Source organism: Cibotium barometz, chromosome 4, assembly GCF_041138505.1.
Source record: "Cibotium barometz isolate CiBa-2024 chromosome 4, ASM4113850v1, whole genome shotgun sequence".
Classification (NCBI taxonomy): domain Eukaryota; kingdom Viridiplantae; phylum Streptophyta; class Polypodiopsida; order Cyatheales; family Cibotiaceae; genus Cibotium; species Cibotium barometz.
Window position 1 is genome coordinate 62,229,384 of NC_141049.1, and position 9,955 is coordinate 62,239,338.

The window sequence follows — 9,955 nt, forward strand, 5'->3', positions numbered from 1 at the left end:
GGCTGTAGCTCTGAAGGATAACAAGGCTGCAAGTGTTGCAAAGTTCTTGTATCACAATATCATGACCAGGTTTGGGTGTCCTGTAGAACTGGTAAGTGATAGGGGAACTCACTTTCTGAATGATGTAATTTCTGAACTGACAAGAACTCATATGATTATGCACAAAAAGTCTACAGCTTATCATCCCCAGGCGAATGGACAAGCTGAGAGTACCAACAAGACATTGGTAAGGATCCTAAAGAAGATTGTGCAGGACAACCAGAAAGATTGGGACTTGAAGCTGGACTCTGCTTTGTGGTCTCATAGAACAGCTTTTAAAGTTACAACAGGGATGACACCATTCCGGTTGGTATATGGATTAGAAGCAGTTGTGCCTATGGAATTTGTGGTACCAAGTTTAAGAGTAACTACTGAGAAAATGTCTCCAAGTTTGTCAGTGAAGTACAGGAGCAGGTATTTGATGCAGTTGGAAGAGGACAGATTAGTCAGTTCTTACATCACTGAGGTGATTCAAAGAAGAAGACAGGCTTGGGTGAGTATGAATGTCAAATTTAAGGTGTTTCAGGTTGGTGATTGGGTGATGGTGTACAATTCCAGGTTGGGACCTCATCCTGGTAAGCTAACACTGAGATACAAAGGGCCTTATCAAATTGTTGAAGATCTGGGACAAGGAACCTTTATTGTGGCTGATGTTTTTGGAACTAGGGTTGAGAAACCAATTAATGGGTTCAGGTTGAAAAAGTTTCAAGGAAAACCACCACATTTGATTGGGCAAGTTCAGCATTGGTACAGGTGGAACAGGTGAAAATGGAGCCAGAAGAAAGTCCGACAAAAACAGCAAGTCAGAGTGAGCAGCCAGTGGAGACTTCAGTGGAAGATAAATCAGCAGAGAAGATTGAAGTTTTGAAGGAGGTTCCAGTTGTTGAAGGGATGCAGGCTGAGCAGCAAAGTGATGTAGTACCTGACATTTGAAGAAGCACATGTGGCCAGTCTTTTCTGATCAAGGGATTGTGAATTCAAGTCTGATTTCCTTGAAATCAACCACCGGGCTGTGCCATGTGTTGAACTACGGATAGAATACCTAATAGTTGCCTAATAGTTGCTTAGTCGGATATATGTATCTTTGCTCAGTCGGAATTCTACTCAGTCGGATTATTGATCAGTCGGAGTTTGTTATGATCTGGTTAGTCGGATATCATCTGTTAGTGTCTTGTGACATTCTAGTTACATCCGTCTAAACTGTCTGAAGTCGCCTATTTATAGGGGCTTTGTAGTCGTCTTTTACAAGAAGAAGAAGAAGAAGAAGAAGGAGAAAGCAATGTACAATTCATTTTGATCAATCAAACATGGTATTTCAGTTCTGTTCTGTTATTCTCTATCTTGTTTAACAAATCTCTGTTCAATCCGTGTTCTCTATGCTCTGTTTGTGTTTAGCCTGATGTGGGAATTGAGGTTAGTGTTACCTAATGGGGGTGTCTTTGCTGTGTCAGAAGTAGTTAGTTGTGTTGTGTTTGAGAACCCCAAACAGGGGTCTTACCTCTTGATCCAAATTCAAGATTCAAGGGCAGTGTCTACCCTTTTACAACTCAATCTGGTGTTTAATAGATGATTACAACAATTTTATCAGCATAAAATCACCAGAAATTACATTAAATTGAGAGTAACCAATTTGTACGGGATGGTTGGAGTATCAAACCAACTCCGATTTGCAATCTGAAGCTTTAGGGATCTGTATTAGATACCTAATGGTTAATTTGAACCCTCAATTGCACCAAAGTACAGTGATTAGCACTGATTAATCACTGATTAGCAAATTAATGCTCTGGTTTGTGTGCAAAAAACAGAGTATGCGGGGAGCCCAGATCTGGTGCCTTCCACTTCAAATGAGCTCAAATGCTTTGAAAGGCATCAATAGCAATGAGTCTAGTAGAGGATTAAGCCAAGAAACACAAGATTTGACCAAATAATGAAAGCTTAATCTCTGTTTTACCAAAGTCACCTGCAGATTTGATGAAGAGCTTTGATCTCTCTGTAGACTTGATGAAATTGATTTCTGTCTTCACCAGCTTGTAGAGCATGCTTGATTACCCCTTGTGCTAAAGGGAATTGAAGTAATTTGATTGGAGCAAAGAGAAATCTGCAGATTACTCAGAAAAAAACGCGCCGGCTAAAAACGTAATTTCTCCTGAATGCCTTCGCGGTTTTCAGCGCCGTTTCGATGGGCTGGTAGCCAAGGGTGTTGGCTAGCTTAAGCTAGAAGCTCATGACCTAATTTGAAGTGTGCTAAGTGCTAGAGACCCTCCACTGGCTGGGGGTGAAGGGGAAGAGTGAAAGCTTACTAAAAAATTGATTTTTTGCTAATTATTTTACTAATCCTAATTAATTCACTAATGGGCTCATAAATCTGGTTGATTCTAGGCATGGCTCTGATACCATGTTGAAATTTGAGCTAAATGATGAGCTATGGTGGATCAAACACTAGAATCAACATAATTAACAAAGTGATTAGCAAGTGATTAAGACGTAATTAGTGAATAATTAGCACATAGATTAATGTAGGCATGGATACTCAAAAACCAGCGAATTCTCATTAGGACTATGCCTCAATTTATAGTGTTTACATCAAGCATCAAATCCCATTGATTTCTCCATGATTCACTCCCTGAATATCTCCACCTCTTGCCTGATTCTCTCCACCTCTTCTCTTTTCCCTGAATATCTCCCAGAATATCTCCACACTCCTAAATTCCCTCATGCTACCCATTATTCTCTCCCAGTAGATTCTCCTAACCTTTTCACAGGTTCTTTCACAATTACATCTCCTCTTTTACAGCCTCTATCCAAGAGCTTGTTCCCACACACACCCTTTTCACTTGTATATTTCAACACATATCCCATCATATCCCCAGCAATATCTCTACATGGAACATAAATACAAAATAACATCAATATGTTTCACAAAACAGAAAGGCCTGCAAAACAATGGCAAGAATAGAAGTTACCTTGTTGCTCGTACACGTCGTTTTCTTGCTCCACTTAGGATTGCCAAGGTTTCTAGGGACTGACGCTTTCTTTTCCGTTGTCGAAAGCCTACTGGAAGCTTCTTCAGGCTTGCAAGGTGTCGTTGCTTGTTTCGTGCATCCTGTTTGGCTGCATTCACCTTGTCCCGTTCAATATCAAAGGCCTGCTTAAGCAAAAAGTTGTTCTTCTGGAGCTCCTGATTCTGAGTTTTCAAGTTGTCCACCACTTCTTCAAGCCTATCAATGTCCTTCTTGTGTTGCTTCTGCAACTCAAGCCATAAGCCTCGAAAATGCAGTCTTGAATGCGATTCCTGAGCTGCAACAAAAGAAAGCCTCCTACAGTAGCCAAATAGACCATTAGCTCCATCACCTACATAACTAAGAAATGTAGTGATATTAACAAAATGAGGTGGAGCATTGGTGAGCGGGTCAATAGGGTATATGAATCCATTCGTCCAGAGGTCAATACATTTTCACCCTTGTGATCGAAGAGTACCCAATGGCACATCGGTCACACCACTTGATTTTGTGCTGCGGATTGTAGCATACTCAGCAGCCAAATCTACATGTAACCTGAACTTTGGTGCTCTGTTAGATATATCTTCAAGTGGCATTTTCTTTAGGGTTAGGCAATGCTGAAAAGAGCTTCTTGTAGAACACAATGCAAGAGTGAGGATAGGGTATTCTGAGGAGAGTGCAATGAAGTTTTGCTATAAAAAATATTAGAAGGTCATAGATCTTCTGATTAGGTAATAGGAGAAAGGACAAGGAAGATGGCAAGAGACATAGAAAATGGTAGATTGAGGTTTTGCAGCATAATGCAGTAGAGAGAGAGAGAGAGATGTAGATTGCAGACAGAAGTAGGGGATATGTATGGTAAACAATGCAAGAATGGAAAATGGTAAGCTTTGAAGCTATGGAGGTTGACAGAGGGATTTTCTGCACTTCAATGGGGGAAAGACATGAGAGAGAGAGAGAGAGAGAGAGAGAGAGAGCAGAAAATGATAAAAAGATGAGGCATGGAGGATGAGAGAGTGTGAGATATCTGCATTTGGAAGTGCAGAGGTTATGGAAGCTTACAAATCAGAGATGCAGAGCCATGGCACACCCAAATGTGAGAAAGGGGAAGAGAAAGAGAGTGGTAGAGAAACGAGGGCGTCTTAGAGAGAGAATGTAGAGAGAGAAAGTGGGGGGGGGGACCTAAACGTGGAGGGAAGAGAGGAGGGAAGGCTTTCCAGCCATTTTGAATTTGGGGAAACCAAAAAGTTACCCCCATTTTAGCTCAAGCAAATATATATTTGAAAAAATAGAAATTCAAATAATGATTGCATAAAGATCCCCTTGTCAGGCCTAGTCAAAGTATGCTTAGAGTCCTTAAGCAAAAGTACTTAAAAACATAATATGGCAGCTTAAAGGGCCCCCATAGACCTCAACCTTCCCCTAATGCAATTCTCCTCATCAGTGTGATTGTCTTTGTTGCAAAAACCACAAGGCTTCTTCTTCATGTTGGAGTCGTTGGAGTTCCTCTTGTTGAAGCTCTTGTTGTTCTTGGAGAACTTGCTTTTGGTGAAGTAGGCCCTGTCATAGGTTCCATTTTTCTCTTTCTTCTTGTACTCCTCAAGGAGTGCGGCTTCAATGTCTTCTAGAGAAGGATCAGGTAGGTTCATGAGGGTAGAGACAAGATGTCCATATTTCTCATCCAGCATACACTTCAACAAAGGTTCTATTTTTTTGTTTCTTCTTCTTGTACTCCTCAAGGAGTGCAGCTTCAATGTCTTCTAGAGAAGGATCCGGTAGGTTCAATGTCTTCTAGAGAAGGATCCGGTAGGTTCATGAGGGTAGAGACAAGATGTCCATATTCCTCATCCGGCATACTCTTCAACAAGACAACTATTGCATCCTCTTCTTCTATTCGTAGCTGCAAGTTGTGACATAATGCTTTTCATGTGATTCAAATGAATTGGGAATACTTTGGAAACCTTTATTTCAAGTTTGAAAATTTAAATTTTTAATCTTATTTTCGAATGCTTTCCCTTAGCCTAAAAGTTTTTCTAGGATTTCCCAAGCCTCATATGAGCTTTTTGCATCTGAAATGTGATTAATATAATCATCACTAAGCCCTAATACAACAATTGTAAATTCTTTTTCATCCTTATCTTCCCACTCTTCCTTAGCCTCTCTTGTCCTAGGCTTCGCATCCTTTTTATTAGTGATAGCCCATAAGCCCTTTTTCATTAGAATGAATTTCACCCTTACTTGCCACATGTGGAATCCCGTCCCATTAAACCTCACGTTATGCATGGAGGTATTCATGGTCTTACTTAGGAGACTCTCCCAAGCAGTGTCTGATGAACTTACAAAGATTCAAGGAGGAATAGTGTTTTGCTTGAGTGATTAAATCATGAAAAACGTAAGTGTAGTCCCAAAACAGTGAAACCTTTGTATAGTGAATTTGAATACGTGTTTGGGATACAAATGTAAAGGGAAATTGGGATTTGAAGTGATGAAGGGCTGGAGAAAGATCCCAATGTTGAAGTTCAACCCCCAATTACTCAAACAACACTGAGATTAGTGATATTTAATCACTATGTTGAGAATAGGTTGATCTACATCCATCACTTAGTGTGTATCAATGGGTTTAATACATTTATGCTAAGGGTATGGGTAAAGGTGTAAACCATGGGTTAGCTTGTAACCCATGGTTGTTGACTAGCATTCAAGGCACCTCCTCTAGGTGGCATGAGAGGGGCAAGTGGGAAAGTGGGTGTGAGCTAGGTGCCTCCCTTCTCTTAGCCTATAAAAGCATGGTCTCTACACCTTCTCTAGTGTATAAGAGCTCTAGCATTTTTGTATACACTTTGCGTTTAATCCAATCTTAGTGTTACTTTGTGTGAAACCTTGGCTCTTGTCACCATTTTGGCTTTCTATTGAGTACTCTTTCATTTCCATGTGTTAAGTAGCTACATGACATGTGTTAAGTCTCTATCATTGCTACTTTGAGTGTTCTTTAGCTTAATCTACTTAGCGTTGCTACAAGCTATCACTACATCTATTGGTGATTAGCTTGCTAACTAAGTGAATCCAACATTGAATTCCACACAAATCCACACACAAAGAACCATTTTCACCTATTTCGATGGCGAAATAGGTCTAAATGCATCTCAACCTTGGAAGAATACTCGGGTCCCTCATGCGTATTAATATAATGATGGTCATCTCACCAACCGAGGTCTCTCTCTCTCTCTCTCTACCTAGCGAAATAGGTCTTTTGGAGGTGTTTGTGTGTGTGGATGCGGCGAGGAGAGAGAACTGCGCGACTGCACCAGAAGCTGTCTACGCCGTGTAATGGGCAAAAATGTCCTCAACAAGCTGATGGTACGGCCATCATGTGTGAATGCGCATGCCTTCCCTTCCTTTACTTGCTATGATACTCGGAGGTGCGCGTCAGCAGGGAGGGCAGGGCGTCTTCACCATCCTACGGCTGAAATCCACCATTTGACCATGACCAGCCGTCCGCGGGAGCCGCCGCAAACGTCCACGTCTGTGTACTTTGTCCGGGCACACTTGGTAGCTCACCCATCAGCTCTGTCACACCGGACAAGGCCGGCCAGTCAAGTTGCAGTCCCCATGCCCCGCAAGCCATAGAAGTAGGCCAGCTATGTATTTGACCTTCTCTATGTTGATAGCTTCATACTCTAGTGATGTGTTGGGGTGTTGTGGCTATTGGGGGGGGGGGGGGGGGGTGTGTGAGTGTGTGTGTGTGGGATTTAGATAGATTTTGGGATGATGTGATGTCTAAGGCCAAAAATTTGGGATTTAGATAGATTTTGGGATGCTATGATGTCTAGGGCCAAAAATAAAAAATTATGTGTGGTTCAAGTTAATGTCATATGAAACCCAAAATCTTTAAGAAGAGAGTAAAAAACCATGGTAACTCAAATACAACATTCTATCTAGTTTTGTGAATTTGTAGTGAAAATCATAGTTACTTACATGGTAGTTGCTACCTTAATATATATATTTCTTTAAGAAATATGCTTTGTTGAAATGCTCGAAAATGTCTGCTCGAAAAACATTTCTCGAATGTTTCTGCTCATAAAATGTACGCATCCTCCCCGAGGTAGATGCAATGTTATTGCTTGTGTCAAGACTGTCAAACACTACTTGCGCAGTCCTGGTTTGGGACTCGTTTTGGGCATACTGGGCTTTTTGGGTTGCTAGTTGTTGATGTGCCAATTGCAAAGTCTCTTCTTTCTTTGCTCTAGCAGCCTAGATTCGTGCCTCTACTGCCTGCACTTCTTCTAATGTCCTAACATCACTCATAAGTACTTGTGCAAGGGTTAGTTCGATGGTCACAACAACAGTTGCAACAGAAGCTGCATGGACAGGGATATCAGCCTGAACAATGATATCCTTGTCCAACGTGAACGCTCCCTTCTCTTAACGATGAGAGTACACGAGGTATCTCTCTGGAGTTTACCTCAACTCCTTCATCATATGGTCTGTAAGTAGTAAGATTTGGTTCAGAGGTGGCAGTTGAGGCTGAACCTCTAAGGTAGCTAGCTACGTGGTCAAAAAGACTTGTAGATTGACTTGACTGGTGAGGCTTGGTTAGGGTTCTCACTTCTTTTAGGACTGAGGATCCTTCCACTGACTCAAAATTCGATGATGTATCACTCGCCCCTAGTACAGGTCCTTGTACAACGCTAAACTGGGTTTCGACAGTTGAAGGTCCTGAGCCGAGTGTAGGCTGCTATGCGCCTAGCTCAATAGACGCGCTATCATCTAAGTAGGCCTCTAATACATGCCCAGATCGTAGATGCATGTGAATATGGGGTGTTAGAAGGTCCTACATATGTCCCGGACAATTTTGAGAATTGTTAAAATTTTTGTTATTATTATTATAATTTTGGATTTTTTAAGGTTTTTCAAAACACGTCTTTTATGTTTCTTAACCTATCTGGCACCATAAATAGTGTACTTTTTTTGAGTCAGTCAAGCGCTAGAGATGATGGCTCCCATAGTTAAGAAAGTTCCTTAACTATGTAAAAATGTAAATTTTTGGAGTGTCATACAAGTTGTGTCAATACAATTGCAACAACCTAAAACATATATATTAGACAAGTTTGTGTGTATACTTTTCAAAAACTTTTCTCTTTTTTTAACCCCCGGACCTTTTACCTTTTCCCTTTTCCCCTTCAAAAATTCATTTCTCATGTTCTTGAAAGAACAGAAAACAGAAATACAACAGAAATCAATCATATGCACACACGCATTCAAAATGCATTGTGGCTATGCGGTGGGGCTTTTCCTCGGCAACAACGGCACCACTTACGGGAAGCCCCTACACCATAGAAAGAGTGCAAGAACAAACCAAGGTCATGCAGCTTTTCCCAACTACACTCGGGAGCATAAAACAGCTCAACCGAGAAGCCAATCTTTCATAACCTAGCTTGCAATTGCATGGGCAAGGTGTGTCACTGACCTTGTGAATACTTGTGCTTGGATTCTCATAGGAGACGATGTTATCACGTAGCTACACTCCAAAGCTCCACTCTGCTGCCCGCTGCACTCCAAAGGAAGCTCGACCCTCCTCTCACTCAATCTCTCTCCTCACATATAAACTCATACACAATGAGCATATAATAGGTCTAATTAAATTAGGCAAGGAAGACACACAAGAGAGCAAGAGAGTAGAGAAGAATAGCACTCTATTAGTTGCATAAGAGAATGAATGCTAAGAATACAAATTGACCCTTATCTTGGCCTACCCAGCCTTCACACCTTGGCCGGCCATATTTAAAATATAGGTCCATGGCTTTGCAAGGCCGCCTAGGCTTGTGCAAACACTTAATCTAAGCATGCAATCTCTGTAATTAATCCCATGGTGCGCCTTTCATAGACAAGCAGCAAAATCGCACACATAAAATATATAATATTAGCATTTTTAATGTCAACGGCCAAATGAAGTGACTGTTGCCAATGGATGGCATTGACACTAGAGAGTTATCCAATGAGGGTTAATAGTGGCCAATCTATTGTGTCTTATCTTGTACTCTCTGTCTCTCTTCCTTCTCTCTCTATCCATGGCTCTCTTGTGTACACACCCACCATAGCTCTTGAGCCAACATTAGTATCAAAGTAGGGTTCAGAAGTTAGCAGCAACAATAGCAATGAGACCATTTAGCCTCCAGTCCTTTGTCCCCATAGCCAAGAGCATTATAGTTTTTTTTGGAAACTTTTTTCTCTTTAGGGGAGTTTCTAAGAGCTAGCACATGTTGGTTTGGAGTTGCAATGCACATTTGTGGTCTAAAACATCGCTATACACAACATATGTTGGCCAAGATAATCGATGTGGTATGAAACCAATCCAATCAGGCTAGGATAAGTGGGTGAATAACATGTAAGCCATGTGCCTACTAAAAAGGTGAGCCAATCGTCGCAAATGTAAAGAGATATAGAAGAATGAAGATGATGAAAAAGGAAAGAGACGGTGGGGAGTTAGGGAGATATTGGGGAGTCAAAGTATTCAGATCATAGTTACTTATGTTAGGTTAGTCTAACCAAAATCCCTTATAGAGCTTGACACGTGCAGTTTTGCATCCTCTCATAAGTGTTAAGGTCAGATGATGCTGACAAATCTAAAATTGTCACACCAAGAAGGGACAGTTCAAAGAGCTGTCAGAAAGAGTGCTGACTGAATTAGTGATGATTGCAGCAGAGCTGACTAACCAAGAGAGGATTGTAGAGTGTTGAGTGAATGAGTGCTATCTAAAGTAGGAAGAGTTAGTTCTTCTTCAGAGCTCTCACATCAAGAGCTATCAAAAACAAGAGCTTACTGAGTTAGAGCTAAATGAATGAGAAAGAGTCCAAACGAGGGTTGTCTAAAAAGGAGCAAACTAAATTGAAACTTGTTGAAGCATAAGTGTTAAGGT